This window comes from Hypanus sabinus, chromosome 6, assembly GCF_030144855.1.
Source record: "Hypanus sabinus isolate sHypSab1 chromosome 6, sHypSab1.hap1, whole genome shotgun sequence".
NCBI classification, from domain to species: domain Eukaryota; kingdom Metazoa; phylum Chordata; class Chondrichthyes; order Myliobatiformes; family Dasyatidae; genus Hypanus; species Hypanus sabinus.
The window spans coordinates 167,398,179-167,415,596 of record NC_082711.1 but is presented as its reverse complement, the minus strand read 5'-3'; the positions used below and the strand labels follow the sequence as shown (position 1 = coordinate 167,415,596).

Below are 17,418 nucleotides of genomic sequence, written 5' to 3'. Positions count from 1 at the left end.
AGGGAGAACATTAAAACTGCTTACAGGCAGTGACAGAAAATGAACCTAGGTTGCCTGTACTCCTAGCCTAATCATGGGACAATTTACAATGACCAACTAACCTACCAATCAGTACGTCTTTGGACAATGGGAGGAAACCCACACGGCCACGGGGAGAATGTACAAACTCCTTACTGAGTAAACAGAAAACAAAAGATTTCCACTGTTAAATTTCTTTACACTAATTGAACTCGGAGAAGAAACTGAGTTTGTGTTAGAAAGGGTGAGAAGTGCATCAGTCTCAAGTGGAATGTTTCAATCCCACCCACTTCAGGTGGAAGAGCTCAAGGCCTGGTGCCAGGCAAATAACCTCTTCGTTAATGTCAACAAGACAAAGGAGATGGTTATTGACTTCAGGAGAACACACACAGCTCTTCACATCGGCAGTACAGCAGTGAAAACTTTAGTTTCAAATTCCTGGGAGTGCACAACTCACACAACCTTTCATGGTTCAGAACACATTCCACACAGTCAGGAAAGCTCACTTACACCCCTTCTTTCTGAGGAGGCTGAAGAGAGTGGGACTTTGCACATCAATACTCGTAACCTTCTACAGTTGAGCAGTACAGAGCATCCTAATGTGCTGCATTATTGCACGGTATGGAAACTGTACTGTGGCAGACAGGAAGGCTTTACAATGGGTAGTCAAAACTGCTGGCGCATCACCAGCAACCAGCCTACCTATCATCAAAAATGTATTTACAGAATGGTGCTAGAATATCATGAAGGATTTCACCCACCCTGCTCATGGACTGCTTGTCCCTCTCCATCAGAGATGAGGCTACGTAGCATCCATGCCAGAACTACAGTGCCAGGCTCAAAAATATTACTTTCCACAAGCAATAAGGCTGATCAACATCTGCAACCATTAACCCACCACTCCGCGCTCTCCAACCACCACTTCTTCATCATTTCTTGTCAGTCATCCAATGTATAGACCCTCCTGTGCCTTCTATCACTTCATGTACATATAATCAATATGTATACAGTATGAGCTAGCTTATGTATTTATAATTATTGTGGTTTTTTTTTACTGTTGCATTCTTTATCTTAGTGTGTTTTTATATGATGTTTTGGATTGGGAGGAACAATTACTGTATTTCATTCTTCTTTACACTTGTGTATGGGAAATGACAATCAATCTTAAATAACTCATACTCTTCTATGGGTTGCTAACCAAATTGTTGTTTCAATAAATAGTTTATAACAGCACTGTCAATGATCAAATGCTTATGCATTGGTCATCCTTTGAGAGTTCATCATGACTTTTCGCTACAAATGGCTGTGGAGGCCAAGTGGTTGGGCATATTTAAGGCAGAGGTTGATAGGCTCTTGATTAATCAGATTATGGGGAGAAGGCAAGAGAATGGGGTTGAGAGAGATAATAGATCAGCCATGGTGGAGCAGGCTCGATGGGCTGAATGGCCTGATTCTGCTCCCAAGTCTTCTGTCAATAATGAAAATCCAAGTTGACATGGCGACGTTCTGTAGATTTTATAACCTTAATTTTAAAACCAATTTCTTACTTGCAACCATTTGTTGGATGAGTAAAATGTTGTTAAGCAAGTAACTTAAACTTCACCTGACATGCAAAGCAAAAGCTTTTCTCTGTAACTTGGTGTATCTAACAATAATTACACCAATACCTAATTCTTATTGTTCCTTGATTTAGCCAAAATATTTAGTTTTTATCTAAAAACTAGAGATGACTCTAAGTTTTCCTCTAAGTTTACTTCCCTTTATAATTGAGATTCTTACACTTAAACCTTTCCTATGTCTATGTACCGATCCATGAGAAACATCAAGGCTTAAAAAGGGGAAGAGCAAATATCAGATAAAAGGAGGAGTTATTAGATAAATTAGCCCTGATGAAAGGGTTTCAGCTCAAAATGTCAATTCTTTGTTCCCCTCCATAGATCTTGCATGACCAGCTGAGTTCCTCCAGCATTTTGTGTGTGTTACTCTGAATTTCCAGCACCTGCTGAATCTCTTGTATTAGTGAGTAGACAAAGTCAAGTTTGACATTTTTAAAGCCTGTGGGCTAGGGAAAGGCTCATGGTGTGAGGATCTCTACAACCTGATAAACATCTCATTCCTCTGTCATGCTGGCCAAAGGCAGTTTAGTAAAACAGAAACAGCTCCTGTAACATGCCACTTTATTACTGTATTCTAGTAATTATGACTGTTATTTACCCCTTCTGTAACTTCTAACCATCTAATTTCTGAACTTCTATCTGGACCCACCATATAGATGCAGTTATAAAGAAGGCATGACAGTGGCTATATTTCATTAGGAGTTTGCGGAGATTTTGTATGTCACTAGAGACTCTCCAAATTTCTACAGATGTACTGTAGAGAGCATTCTGACTGGATGTATCATTGTCTGGTATGGTGGCGGGGGGGGGGGGGGGGACTGCATAGGATTGAAATAAGCCGCAGAACCTTGTAAACTCACAGGCACTAGCCTTCCCAGCATCCCAGACTTCTTCAAGGAGCGATGCCTCAAAAAGGCGACATCCATCATTAAGGACTCCCATCACCTGGGACATGCCCACTTCTCATTGCTACCATCAGGAAGGAAGTACAGGAGTCTGAAGGCACACACTCAGTGGTTCAGGAATAGCTTCTTCCCCTTTAAATGGACATTGAATCCATGTTTACTACCTCACCACATTTTGCACTACTTATTTAATTTAACTTTTTTATATTTATTTATATATATACACATACATACATACTGTAATTTAGTTTTTAATCATTATATATTGCATTGTACTGCTGCTGCATAACAACATGCCGGTGATATTAAACCTGATTCTAGTTCCCTAGTTTGAAGACATCCATTGTTGCGAATGAGCTGCACTGAAGGTCACAGGATGATTGACAAGATTATAGCTTGAAAATGATGATGGGGTCATTTTCCTTTGAAAACTTGTTGGCTCTTTGAATGAAATACTATCTGGATTGCCGTGGATGAAGCATCTCTAAGAAGTGCTGTGCCAATCCCAATGCCGGTGTTAAAGTGGTTCCTCTAACAATGAATAGCAGAGAGCAGATCAGATAACAGCAATTCAGCACTTCCATCTTAAGGTAAAAGAGAGAGAGAAGCACATCTTCTGAGAGTGCAGAGCTGGACCTCTTCAGAGATGAGGAGAAATTTCTTGAACTAGAGGGTGGTGAATCTGTGGAATTCTTTGCCACAGACGGCTATGGAGATCAAGTCATTGGGTATATTTAAAGCAGAGGTTGACAGTTCCTTAATTATTAAGGGTGTCAAAGGTTATGGGAGAAGGCAGGAGAATGGGCTTGAGAGGGGTAATAAATCAGCCATGACGGAATGATGCAGCAGTCTTAATGGGGCCTAATTCTGCTTCTATGTCTCATGGTCTTATGGAAGGTTAACTAAGTGTTGCTGGTAATGAATAAGAAATGTATAATATGCCACTGAAACCTAGCTTCATGCAGCATAGCTACTGTGCTTGCAACATGTTCCATAAAATAGGGCTGGTGACCTGATAGGACCATGGCAATCATTTTTTGATTCTAACCTATAACCATTGAAAGCCTCAATTCTAAAACCTAATATATCATCTCATGGATACTAATGAAGGTCTGTAATTGGTTCAGTGTAGCATAAGCTCTGTCCATCCAGTGGGCCTGTGTCACTACTGACCTGTGCTAGTTACTTCAATCTTGTTTCCTTGAACCATTGTATGATTGCCTTAAGACCCTCAAAATGACGTTGGTGGGTATTCCTGGAATAACCATGATTTATATCATAAAATATAGGAGCAGAATTAGGTCATTTGGCCCATTAAGTTTGCTCCATCATTTAATCATGGCTGATGTAATTTCCCTCTCAACCCCAATCTCCTGCCTTCTCCTCATATCCCTTCATGCCCTGGCCAATCAAGAATCTATCAACCACTGCCTTAAATATACATTAAGACTTGGCCTCCACAGCAGTGAATTCCACAGATTTATCAGTCTCTAGCTAAAGAAATTCCTCCTCATCTCCAGACTAACAGGGTGCCCTTCTATTCTGAAGCAGTGTCCTCTGGTCCTAGACTCTCCCACCATTGGAAACATTCTCTCCACATCCACTCTATCGAGGCCTTTCACCATTTGATAGATTTCAATTAGGTCACCCCTCATTCTTCTAAATTGTAGTGATACAGGCCCTGAGCCATCAAACAGTTTTCATATGACATATTTATTTACACTCTGCAGGAACCCTCCTAATGTAAGATAGATTCCCTCTTCTCACCTTTGCATTCAGGTCAAGCGAAAGTTTCTTTAACGTCTTGTATCTTCTCCGATAGATTAGCAATCCCTCAGTACTGCGGCTAGTTTGATGCACCATTCCATATTCAAATGTGTCTCGAAAACACGGGCTGATTGAAGAGATGGGTAGCACAGTAGTGTAGAGGTTAGCATCAGCGATCACTGATCAGGGTTCAATTCCCGCTGCTGCCTGTAAGAGGTTTGTACGATAATGGGGATTTCCTCCCACATTCCAAAGACATACATGTAGGGTTAGTGATTTGTGGGCGTGTTATGTTGGCGCCAAAAGCGTGGCGACACTTGCAGGTTGCCCAGCACAATTCTCACTGATGTGTTTTGACGCAAATGATACATTTCACTGTATGTGAAGTACAAGTGATAAAAAGGCTAATATTTAAAAGTGCTAATACTAACTCATCTAAGTTATCAAAGGATCATCAACCTGAAGTATACTCTTTTATCACAGATGCTGCCTGACCTACTAAGTACGTCTTCCTTATCATCTTACCTTCTGATCTAACCCTTCATTGGTCCCACAGATCTCTGTCCACACCCTTCAGAGAGCAGCAATCTCTGCTGAAAGGTTAGCCCTTTAACACTTTTCTCACCACAAGGTGCGAGGAGATTTTGTGGAGCAACAAAGCTGGCACTGGGGGAGTCCAGGACCGGAACACACTGCATCAGAATAGAAGGTCATCCCTGGAGAACAGCGATGAGGAGGAATTTCTTTAGCCAGAGGGTGGTGAATCTGTGTAATTCATTAGTACAAACAGCTTTGGTGGGCATGTCATTGGGTATATTTAAAGAGAAGGTTAATGGATTCTTGATTAGTAAGGACATCAAAGGTTATGGGGAGAAGGCAGGAGAATGGGGTTGAGAGGAATAGTAAGTCAGTCATCATTAGTGGAGCAGACTCAATGGACTGAATATCCCAATTCTGTTCCTATATCTAAAGTTTTATGACGGAATGGCAGAGGAGATTCAATGGGCCAAATGGCCTTACTCTGCTCCTATGTCTTATGCTTTATGATGGAATGGCAGACAAGAAGTGATGGGCCAAATAGCCTAATTCTGCTCTGATGTCTAATGGACATGGGCCAAATGCAGGCAAGCAAATGGGCATCTTTGTCAGCATGGCTGAGTTGGGCTGACGGGCCTGATTCCATGCTACATTGCTCTATGACTATAATATTATGCCTCGTTCCTTCAGCACACCATCCACATGGATTTATCATCTCCCTCTGTTGAAATGAACGTCCTCACAACATGCTCTATCAGTCTGTCTTAGGGCAGATCTTTGGAACCCTGCTTTTAACACAGCAACCTCCTCCCACTCCATCCTCAAGACCACCCGTCCTCTACAAGACTCAAAACTGCAGCTCCTCATCCCTATCCGCTGACTTATCTTTTGTTTTTCCAAGGTTAATGGCATCTTTTGCCTTTATCCTGTCTCTTCAAGTTTCTCATTTTTGTTTTGGGGGAGGGTATATTGTAACAATCTGTATGGATTGGGTGATTATTAATTTGCCTCGCATGTAACCCTGCCAATTGTTAGTTAAAGAGACAATCTCACAAGCAGGCATTATTTTAGCGTATTTATAAATGAGCTTCATCATAACCCTTAAACAATTGTAATAACAATGATTGGATCAACTTCTACCTGGTGATTTCCCACCATTTCCTGGTGACTTTTCCAGTCAACAGTTTGGAATAATAATCTCCTGTAGCAAAACAAGTAAAAGTTTTGTAGCAAATCATAAGCATGAGAAAGGCTGCAGTTACTGGAAATCTAAAGCAACACACACAAAATGCTGGGAGAACTCAGCGGGTCAGGCAGCATCTAAGGAAAAGAATAAACAGTCTACGTTTCAGGCCAAGACCCTTCATCAGGACTGAGAAGGAAGGGGTGGGGGAGGGGAAGGAGGCTAGCTGAAAGGTGATGGGTGAAGCCAGGTAGATGTGAAAGGTCAAGGGCTGGAGAAGAAGTAATCTGATAAGAGAGTGAACCATAGGAGAAAGGGAAGGAGGAGAGGACCCGGGGGAATGAATAGGCAGGTGAGAAGATGTAAAAAGCCAGAGAGGGGAATAGAGGAGGGGGGGGGTGGAATTTGTTCACTGGAAGGAGTAATCAATATTTATGCCATCAGGTCGGAGGATACCTTGACGGAATATAAGGTGTTGCTCCTCCACCCTGAGGGTGGCCTCATCTTGGCACAAGAGAAGGCCATGGACTGACATGTCAGAATGGGAGTGTAGCAGGTTGAATTATTTGTGGAAACAATGTGTCCTTAGTGCTTTAGGATATACAGAAGACAAACAAGTGTGGAACACATACAGTTTGTTACCCAGTTTCAGAGTTGAATAACCTTCTGTTATTGTAGACAGTAAATTTTTACAGAGTCATTGAGGAGAATTGTACACTAGGAAAAAACTAGATCGAAGAACCACTTGATGATCACTATATTGGGTCATTTGTGAGAATGTGACAAGTGCACCTACGGCCAATTGATCGCAGGATGAATCAACAGGGCCTCCTACAAGCAGGAGGCACTCTCTTTTTGTGCTGACTTTCAAATGTGCATGTTTTAGTCTTAATGGGCCAGTTTCATTGTTCCCGAACTGTAAGTTGCCCAGCATGTACTGTGACTAACTTGACTCAATAAAACCGTTTAATCCTACTATTCTGTTGTTGTTCTTGCTCCGCACAAACATAACACACACTGGCTTGAATGAAAGTCACTAGGGAAGGGATTGTGTAGAAGGAGGTGTTGCAGGGTTGTACTTCAAGACCAGTGAGGAAAACATGACATTCAGCCACTTGGTCTAGACACTCCCAGATATCCAACACTGGAACAGTCAAGATTACCTCAGACTGGTCCTTTTTTCAACATCATCATCTCTTGCTTACTGGTAATGAATCAACCTTGATTTCCCATAAGTGTTCACAGAAATACATAACTATGATTAAAATGTTTCTGGCACACACAAATCTTTTGCAGAGCAATGTTGTGCAAGACTTAAGCTGCATTATGTAGTGGTGCAAAAGGAATTTTGGTGAAGGCAGCAATATTTATTTGGAGCATTTTGATGACTGTTACATATCCCGTGAAATCCTAGTAGCAGAGAGAAACATCGCACATATTGATTGATTATAATGTGTAATGTTGAAGCCTTAACACTAGAATCTTCTGTTTTACCGGTGGGCACAACAGTAGATCCTTACTGGAATAATCCAGAAAAGTGTTCTTTATAACCAGGACATTCTGCACTCTGCTACTCACTGAAGGTCAATTGGTTGCCATCATGCCTCTAGCTGACAAAGTGTGGGTGTGCTGTTGGGGAGTGGATCAAACACCCCCATAGCAGAGCAAGCACCCTGGCTGATTCTTCAGGAGGTGCTGATGGAGTATTTTAAATGAGTTAAGCGGAGGCCCACAGGATCCCGGGTGGAAATGAACAAACCACCTCCGCCTGGGGGAGTGCTCCCAAAAGTCACTTGCCCCTCAACCAAAGTAGATTTCACACTGCCGATCATCAAATGCTAACATATTAAAGCATGCATTCCTAAGTTTTAAATGCAAGAGCTTCTGCAGATGCTGGAAATCCACAGCAAACACACACAGAATGCTGGAGGAACTTGGCAGCTCAGGCAGTGTCTTCGGAAGGGAATTAACAGTTGATGTTTCAGGGTGAGACCTTTCTTCAGGACTCAAGAACGTCCTGATCAGGGTCTCAGCCTGAGACATCAACTGTTCATTCCCCTCCTTAGATGCTGCCTGAGCTGCTGAGTTTCTCCGGCATTTTGTGTGTGTTCCTAAGTTTAAAACAAGCATTGCTTTCCTGCATCTGCAGTCTCTCTGGTCTCTCTTTCCTTTCTGCTTCTGGATAGTCACTGCTACAGGATTGTTCCTTTAAAGCCTACACTAACAGCTGGTGTGTATTCCGAAGCAATTCGTTAATGACTGTGAAGGTAATGAGGTCCACTGGTGGAGATGGGTCGATGGCATTGTTGTCCAGGAGTGGTCTCTATGGTTTTGATGCATGCTGAGTTATCTAACTCCACTGCCTGATTCAAAGTTGAATAACATCCCATCATTTTCCAGGTTATACTGCAGGCTTGGTGGGTAGCCACTGTTCCTTGTTAACACTTCCCACATGATAGTTCTCATGTAGATAGTTACACTCTCTGAAGCAAAGAAAAACCTTTTTATGGCCTCAGAGGATCTTAACAGCCAATAACGTACTTCTGAAGAACAGATCAAACAATAGCCAGTTTGCACAAAACAAAATCCCACGAAGAGAAATGTGACAGTGACCAGCTGATATGCTTCAGCGATGTTGACGGTGGGATAAGTATTGCCCTGGGCAATGGGGATTGCTATCCCCTCTTCAGAATGGTCTCATGGGATTTTTATATCCACTTGGAGGGAGCAAATTGAACAGACTGCAACTCTGACAGCCTGGCACTTCCTCTGTATTCAGAGGGAGAATGTCTGAATTTTAAGAAGTGGGATTTGAATCCAGAAACTACAGCTCGGGCGAAAAATGCTTCCAACTTGATCCATGGGATACTGCCATCTCCCCTATCTGATTGGAACTCTCAACACAATAAAACTTGAGCCTCTTGAACCTGATTTCATTCTCCATTTTACAGACTTCCAGTGTCTAATTAAGTCCATAAGACTATGAGATATAGGAGAAGAATTAGGCCTCTTGGCCCATCAAGTTTGCTCTGTCATTTCATCATGGCTGATCTATTTTTCCTCTCAGTCTCAATCTCCTGCCTTCTTCATGCCCTGACCAATCAAGAATCTATCAATTTGCCTTACATATACATAAAGACTTGGCCTCCACTGCCGCCTGCGACAATGAATTCCACAGATTCACCACTTTCTAGCAAAATAAATCCTTCCTCATCTCCATTCTAAAAGGATGCCCCTCTTTTCTGAGGCTGTCCCCACTGGTCCTGGACTCCCCCAACATAGGAAACCTGCTCTCCACACACACTCTATTGAGGCTTTTCAACATTCAATAGGCTCCAATGAGGTCACCCCTCATTCTTCTGAATTCTGGTGTGTACAAGCCCAAAGCCATCAAACGCTCCTCATATGACAAGCTGTGCAATCCTGGAATCATTTTTGTGAACCTACCAACCCGCACTTCTTCGGGATGTAGAGGTCGTAGCAATCACAGGGTTAAAGATCAAACTCTACACAGACAGCATGTGGTAAACCATGTATATCTGTCTGGACACGTCCCTCTGCTGACTGCTCCTGTGGCTCCTCCCACGACCCCTGGATGAAGGCGATTGTGTCACTGCTCCTCCCACAGTCCAGGGAGGTTATCCAGCATGGATATGGTCCATTTTACTGCTAATAAAAACCTTTCTGTATTTACTCTACTTCCAGTCATTTGGAGTTATAGATAGTACATCACAGCAATGAGGTCAGGGTTGAATCTGTGCCGCTGGAGTCATAACCTTACGTACTTGTTATGGGGGCAGTAATCCTAACCGCTGGCACAATGCAACATCCTGTTCAAATTTTTGCAGGTTGTTGTAACTCTTCTGCACTGCGGTGAATGTAACCTACCCAATCTTCCTCCTGGATGCAAGAAACTCTGCAGACGCTGTCAATCTGGAGCAATGCACACATAGTGCTGGAGGAATTCAGCAGCTCAAACAGCACCCTGATGAAGGGCCTTGGCCCAAAATATCAACAATTTATTCCCCTCCAGAGATGATGCCTGACCCACTGAGTCCCTTCAGCATTTTGAGGGGATTGCTCATTACCTCTTCATAAGTCAGCCACGACATTCCCGGGAATCAGTCTAGTAGCTACTGACTGCACTCAGATAGCATTACTCACCTCAGTCCTCAGGTTGAGACCAAAGCTGCATCCCAACTCTAAATGGAGTCAAGCCAAGAGCCTTTACATCCACAGCAAGACATCCTTGTTCCTGTACTTAAATCCTTTGGCAACCAATACCAGAAAACATTCCATTTGCCTTCGCAGCTGCTCGATGCAAACTGAACACTTGCTTTAAGTGACTGGTATAGAAAGACAACCAGGTCATGTTGCACCTAGAGTCTCAATGAAGGGTTTCAGCCTGAAATGTTGGCTGTTTATTCCTCTCCATAAATGCTACCTGGCCTGCTGAGTTTCTCTGGCATTTTGTGTGTGTTACCCTTGTTGCACCATCATTTTCCCGAGTTGTTGGAACTCAAAATACTCCGCAGTAGGAGACCCTTTGCAACCAATCCACACTGGGTGTAATAAAACAGCTCCTCTAGCAAGGAAGCCATTAGCAGCACACCTTATAACTGAGGTCATGGGTGAGGCCCATTTGCTTTTAGTTTGCAATTGAACACTATTTAAATGTCCTTTAAAATCCCTTTTGACAAAAAAAATTACAGAATGTAATTAAGTTTAAACCACTAGTGGTGATTTAAGGGAACCAAGCTCATTATAGCATGTGGTGGAGAATATATTGACTGGCTGCATCATCACCTGGTGTGGAAACACCAATGCCCTTGAGTGGGAAATTCTAAAGAAAGTAGTTTATCACGTAGTTTATCAGTTTATCACAGGTAAAGCCCTCCCCACCACTGAGCGCTTCTACACAGAGCGCTGTCACAGGTAAGCAGCATCCATCATCGGGGCAGCCATCACCTAGGTCATGCTTTCTTCTCATGGCTGTTATCAGGACTCACACCGCAAGGTTCAGGAACAGTTATTACTCCTCAACCATCAGGTTCTTGAACTGTCGGGGATAACGTCACTCAACTTCATTTGCCCTATTATTGAAATGTTCCCACAATCTATTGTCTCACTTTCAAGATCTCTTCATTTCATGTTCTCTATATTTATGGCTTATTTATTTATTGTTATTATTTCTTTTTGTATTTGCACAGTTTGTTGTCCTTTACACACTGGTTGAACCCTGAAGGTGATGCGGTCTTTCATTGATTATTGATTTATTGGTTATTATTTTATTATGGATTTATTGAATATGCCTGCAAGAAAATGTATCTCAGGGTTGTAAATGGTGACATATATGCACCTTGATAATAAATTTACTTTGAACTTTAAACAAGACTTCTCCATTATGAAGATAAAAGAAAGAATAATAAAGTGTGGTTCCCAAGACCTAAGTAGAAATTCCAGAATCCTACTTGGTAATTTGATGCATTCAGTCACCGTCTATCGGAATACCTCTTATCACCATTCACCCAGTAATTTCAACCACCTCATAAACTGCTTTCATTATCCAGAATAAGGAATGCAGTGAACCCTATGGAGCAGAGCTGGTGGAGTGGCTGGAAATTTACGAGGAGACTGTATTAAGTGTTGGGGTGGGAAGAGTGTAGATTTTTCCAATTAGATTCCAAAGTTCCCAGGTCCAATTCCTAAGGAATCTGCAGGTGCTATTGACCCACCTCACGATATACAGACCTTAGTTAATTGGTTATTGGTTCTTCGAGGCAATGCCTCAATAGGGAGGAGGAGGTGCAGGAGCCTGAAGAAATACACTCAACATTTTAGAAACAGCTTCTTCCCCTCCATCATCACATTTCTGAACGGACAGTAACCCCATGAACACTACCTCACTATTTTTGCTCTCTTTTTGCATGACTTATTTATATACAGTGCATTCCAGTTAATTGGGGCAGCCACTTATTTGAGATAATTCTTAAAGAACAGAAACTAATCGAGAAAAGGCTGGGAACCCCTTTTATTTGGGACACTATGCCACTTACTCAGGACAGGAGTCTTTTGCTGAATGGTTTCTAACTAGAGTCAGCCATGTACACTTGTGTGATTGTTAGACATTACTCCACACTTAGAGTGAACAATTTTTAAACAGAGTCAGTTGCATGTATTTCTGTTCAGAAAGCAGTAATTTTTGTCACTGGTAGTTGGCAAGAAATAAGCAGTAAGAAAATCTGGAACGGCACTGTAGTTTCAAGCATTCAGGCTTGGAGATGCCAGAAATATGTGGGAGTGAAAATAAAACGATTTCACTACTCCAAGAAGTTAGGAACTACGAAGCATTTGAAGGTATTGACAATCATCTTGAGTGTTACAATGAAAATTAAGATTTAGAGGATGCAGTCATTGAAAGCATTGTATGAAGGCAGTCCATTATCTGCACTAGGTGTCTGTGCTGATTTTGTTCATTTACAGTCAGTCAAAAAACAGAGTACACTGGATGAATTCCTCAGTCAAAAACTATTAGGAACTAATACCTAGTTGTATAGTACTGTAGAAGTATTGGTAGTGTTCTAATTGATTCTGCATTTCATTTAAATACATAAATTGTTACTCAGTTCAAAGGTAGTTTGTCTTTTTTTATACCTTTTTAAAAATTTCCATGAAACCTTGGTTAATTGTGGCAGCTGCTTAATTGCATATTTTATGTCTTGCTGTATACCGCTGCTGCAAAGTAATAAATTTCACAATGTGTCAGTCATAATAAACCCAATTTTGATTCTTCAGACTTAGAGTCAAGAGTCATTACCATGTGTGTAAAGGAAAGGGACCTTATTTAAGCCATTGTCATTTAGCAAAACTGCACTACTGCATTCACATCAATAACTAATTGTGGTTATTATTCTTTGAATAAAGCCAGTGTTAAAACATTGATAGCAGTTTGGGAACTGGCCATTAAAGTGTCAGTAACCTGTGTTCTAAACTCTACTTGCTAAATCCTGGTTACATTCACTCCCTTTTAAATCACTACTGTCCAAACAAGTTTTGGGTTGGGTTAATGAGGGAGCTCATCTCTCTACAGTGGATATATTCAAATGCAGTAGACTGGGTAAAGGAATATTTAGTAAAGTCAGTTAGACAGATGCCCAGCCGATGGTGTAGTGGCATCTGCACCGGACTCCGAAGCGAGTGGTCCTGGGTTCAAATCTGGCTGGTGCCTTGCATACTTTCCATCCATGCTGGCTCGAGCATTGAGCTAGCAAATTGGCCTTATTAAAAAAAACAGACAAAAATGCTAAAAAATCGGCAAGGTTGTTGCCCAGTGTGCCATAAGGCATGGAAAGGAACAAAAAAAATGAGACAGACATAGGAGAAGGGAGCTGTTTTGACAGTGTCAGTGGGCAGAAATGCTGGTGAGTTCAGGGCAGAAACTTCAGGTGAATGGGTGAACTGTATTTCTCAATGTGGAACAGAGAGCAAGTTTGTAAATTTGGTGGGAGCAAAAGACATTGAGAATGGTGAGGGTAGAGTGGCACGGGAAGCATATGGGACAAAGAAGCAGTGCCAATGGCGGCGGGGGGGGGGGGGGGGGGGTGGGCGGGTGCATGGGTGCAGACACGCCCAGCCCTGAGTCACCAGGCAAGGTCATTTGATTCCAAACAATTGGCTTATCGATCATTACAGAATGTTTCTCTGCTGCTTCCCGCTCCCTCCCCTCTCCCTTCTCCTTGCCCATTCTCAGTCCACAATAGAGACCCATATCAGAATCAGGTTTATCATCGCTCACATATGTCAGTTAATTTGTTTTGTTTTGTGGCAGTAGTACAGTGTAATACATAAAATTACTACAGTACTGTGCAAAAGTCATAGGTACCCTAGCTATATATATACCTAAGCTTTTTGCAGAGTGCAGTAGATGGGTACGTGATAGTGAGCCAAAGAGCCTCTGGGTATGTTGCATGACCAGAACCAATGGACCATTTAGACAAAGATGGTATTAAAATTTATGGCTGCAGAATTTCAATGGGTTCTACAGTTAAGAGACCTGTGAAAGTTAGATGACAGAAGACCATTTTGTATTCACAAGGTGATTTCCAAGCCCCTCAGAGATTTTCATAACAATATTCTGCACTTCATAGTCCACACTTAGACTATTGCGTTCAGTTCTGGTCACCTCATTATAGGAAGGATGAGGAAGCTTTAGAGAGGGGACAGACGAGATTTATCAGGATGCTGCCTGGATTGGAGAGCATGTCTTGTAGTAAAGTTTTAATAAGCTAGGGCTTTTCTCTTCAGAGTGAAGGAGGATGAGAGGAGACTTGATAGAAGTGTACAAGGTGGTAAGGGTTTATAGGTGTGTCATGGAAAGTATATTGACAGGTCGCAGCCAATTGCCCTTGAAAATAAGAGCCTACAAAAAGCGGTGAGTACCAGTCCATCGCGGTTTAAAGCCCTCCCCACCATTGAGCACATCTACGTGGAGCGCTACCACTGAAAAGCAGCATCCATCATCAAGGGCTCCCACCATCCAGGCCACACTCTCCTCTCACTGCTGCCATCCAGAAGAGGGTACAGGAGCCTCAGAACCTACACCATCAGGTTCAGGAATAATTATTACCCCTCAACCATCAGGCTCTTGAACCAAAGGGGATAACTTCACTCACCCCATCACTGAACTGTTCCCACAACCCATGGACTCATTTTCAAGGACTCTCCATCTCACGTTCTTGACACTTATTGCTTATTTATCGATTGTTCTTTTTTTCTTTTCGTATTTGTAGTTTGTTGTCTTTTGCACATTGGTTGTTTGTCCATCCTCTTGGACGTGGTCTTTCATTAATTTTATTGTGTTCTTGTATTTACTGTGAATGCTCACAAGAAAGTGAATGTCTTGGTTATATATAGTGACATATATGTACTTCGATAATAATTTACTTTGAACTTTGAAGTTCTACACCTGCCCATTCACTTCCTTCCTCACCTCCCTTCAGGGCCCTAAACAGACCAGCCAGGTGAGGCAGCACTTCACCTGCAAATCGGTTGAGGTCACCTGCTGGGTCCAGTGGTCCCGATGTGGCCTCCTCTACATTGGTAAGATCTGACGTAGATTGGGGTATCGGTTTGTTGCGTACTTCTGCTCCATTATAAAAAGGAGAATTTCCTAGTGGCCAACCATTTTAATTCCTACCCCCATTCCCATTCCAATGTGTCAGTCCATGCCTCTTCCTCTGCCTGATCAGCCTACTCTCAGACTGTAGGAACAACACCTCATATTCCACCTAGGTAGCCTCCAACCTGATGGCATGAACATCGATTTCTCCAACTTCAGTAATTTTCCCTTCCACCTTTCCTCTTTTATCAATTCTCGAATCTGGTCTCTTACTGGTTCTCCTCACCTGCCTATCACCTCCCCTGGTGTCCTTCCCTTTCTCCCCTGGTCTCTCCTCTCCTATCAGATTCCTTCTTCTCCAGACCTTTACCGCTTCCACCTCTTACTTCATCTTCCCTCCCTCACCTACCTGGCTTCACCTATCATTTTCCAGCTTGCACTCCTCCCCCTCACCCCTCCTTTTTATTCTGCCACCCTCCCCCTTCCTTTCTGATCCTGAAGAAGGATGTTGGCCCGAAACATCAACCGTTTATTCATTTCCATAGACGCTGCCTGACCTGCTGAGTTCCTCCAGCATTTTGCGTGTGTTGTCAGAGGTAGTTTTGTTTTACACAGAAAGTAGTGCATCTGTGGAATGTGTTGCCAGGATGGAGGCAGGTACATTAGAGTCACTCTTTCTTTGACAGACACTCTTTGAAAGGTACATGAATGACAGAAATGGAGGGCTATGTAAGAGGGAAGGATTATATTGATCTTAAGAGTAGGTTAAAAGGTCAGCACAACTTCGTGGGTTGAACGGCCTGTACAATGCCTTAAAGTTCTATGGTCTATAACCAGTAGTTTTAATCAACAGCAACAATGTGGGGTGTTCACTCTGCCAAGGTGTTTCCCAGAAGTATCATCAAACAAATGCTGGCAACAGCCACATTACACATAGGGTAGGATTAAGGAGAGTGTTTAAGAAATGAACTGAGACACTTAGGGAGGAAATTTCATAGCTTGAGGGTTAGAGAAATGATTGAATCCAGAACAAAGAGGGAATACTTTTCATAGTTACAGACATTGTTAATAATGTTATTATTAACAGCTGTTTCAGTACTGTGGGGAAAGATGAAAACCTGGGTGGATGGATTCTGGGAAATTTGGTACATAAAGGCTTTGGAGAGAGCAGGGAACAGTATTGTGTTTTACAAGTACAGTGGGATCTGGTCCGTTTTCAGAGAGCGGGGGACAGTAATTGAGAAAAGCCCCAGCAAATATGGGAAATATAAGGTAAATATGAAAATAAAAAAGGACAGCATTTGGTGAATGGAGGTGGCATTTGTGGAGCAAATGAGTTGGGAAAATGTCTATTCACCATGGAGGTGGACAGAATAGGACAGAGAAAAGAAAACTGACAAGGAAGTTATTTCAGGAGGAGGAGGAGAAGTGTTAGAGAAGGTATGGAAGTTGAGGAAGGTTCCAATCTTAGACCACCTCTGTCTTTAAGATGTGTCCACAGTTCGAGGACTCTTGGTTTTGAATGCTGAGGGCAAGTTGCTGTTCCTCAGCTTCACCAGAGGCTTGGGGCAGGTGACTGGAGAGGTGAGGAATAACTTCACATGCTGATGAAAACCTTAATAAGCAAAGTTACGCCGAACCTGAACCTGAAGAGAGCAGACACGGCAGCAAATCGGCCCCGCTCGCAGTCCAGCTCACATCAACATCAGTATCTCAATGATAGAGGGGGAAGAGGAAGGAAAGGCGAGCTAAAGAAGAGGTGGGTTAGTTTTAGTAGAAACTTCTGAACGTCCTGACAAGCAATTAAGTGATTTCACAGGAGCGAAGGAGGGAACAGAAATAAGAGAGAAGATGCAAGACAGTGAGAAAAACCAAGAGAGAAGAAAGAGAGGGAGTCTGTCCAAATATGGGTCAATGGGACTGGGCAGAATAACAGTTCAGCACTGACTAGATGGGCCAAAGGGCCTGTTTCTGTGCTGTCATCATCATCGTTATGTGCAGTGTCATATGACGTGGGTGATCATGATTTATGACCATGATTGTACTTGGCAAATTTTTCTACAGAAGTGGTTTCTGCTGGACAGTGTCTTTACAAGATGGGTGACTCCAGCCATTATCAATTCCATCAGAGGCTGTCTGCCTGGTGTCAGTGGTCGCATAACCAGGACTTGTGATATACACCAGCTGCTCATCTGACCATCCACCACCTGCTGCCATGGCTTCACCTGACCCTAATCAGGGTCTAAGCAGGCCCTACATCTTGCCCAAGGGTGA

The 17,418-nt window shown here is 42.6% G+C and overlaps 1 protein-coding gene across 3 annotated transcripts in view; it reads right to left on the bottom strand.

Moving 5' to 3' along the window:
* ccdc92ba (coiled-coil domain containing 92Ba) overlaps positions 1-17,418 on the bottom strand; it is a 78,645-nt gene that overhangs the window by 14,559 nt on the left and 46,668 nt on the right. The window lies entirely within an intron of this gene.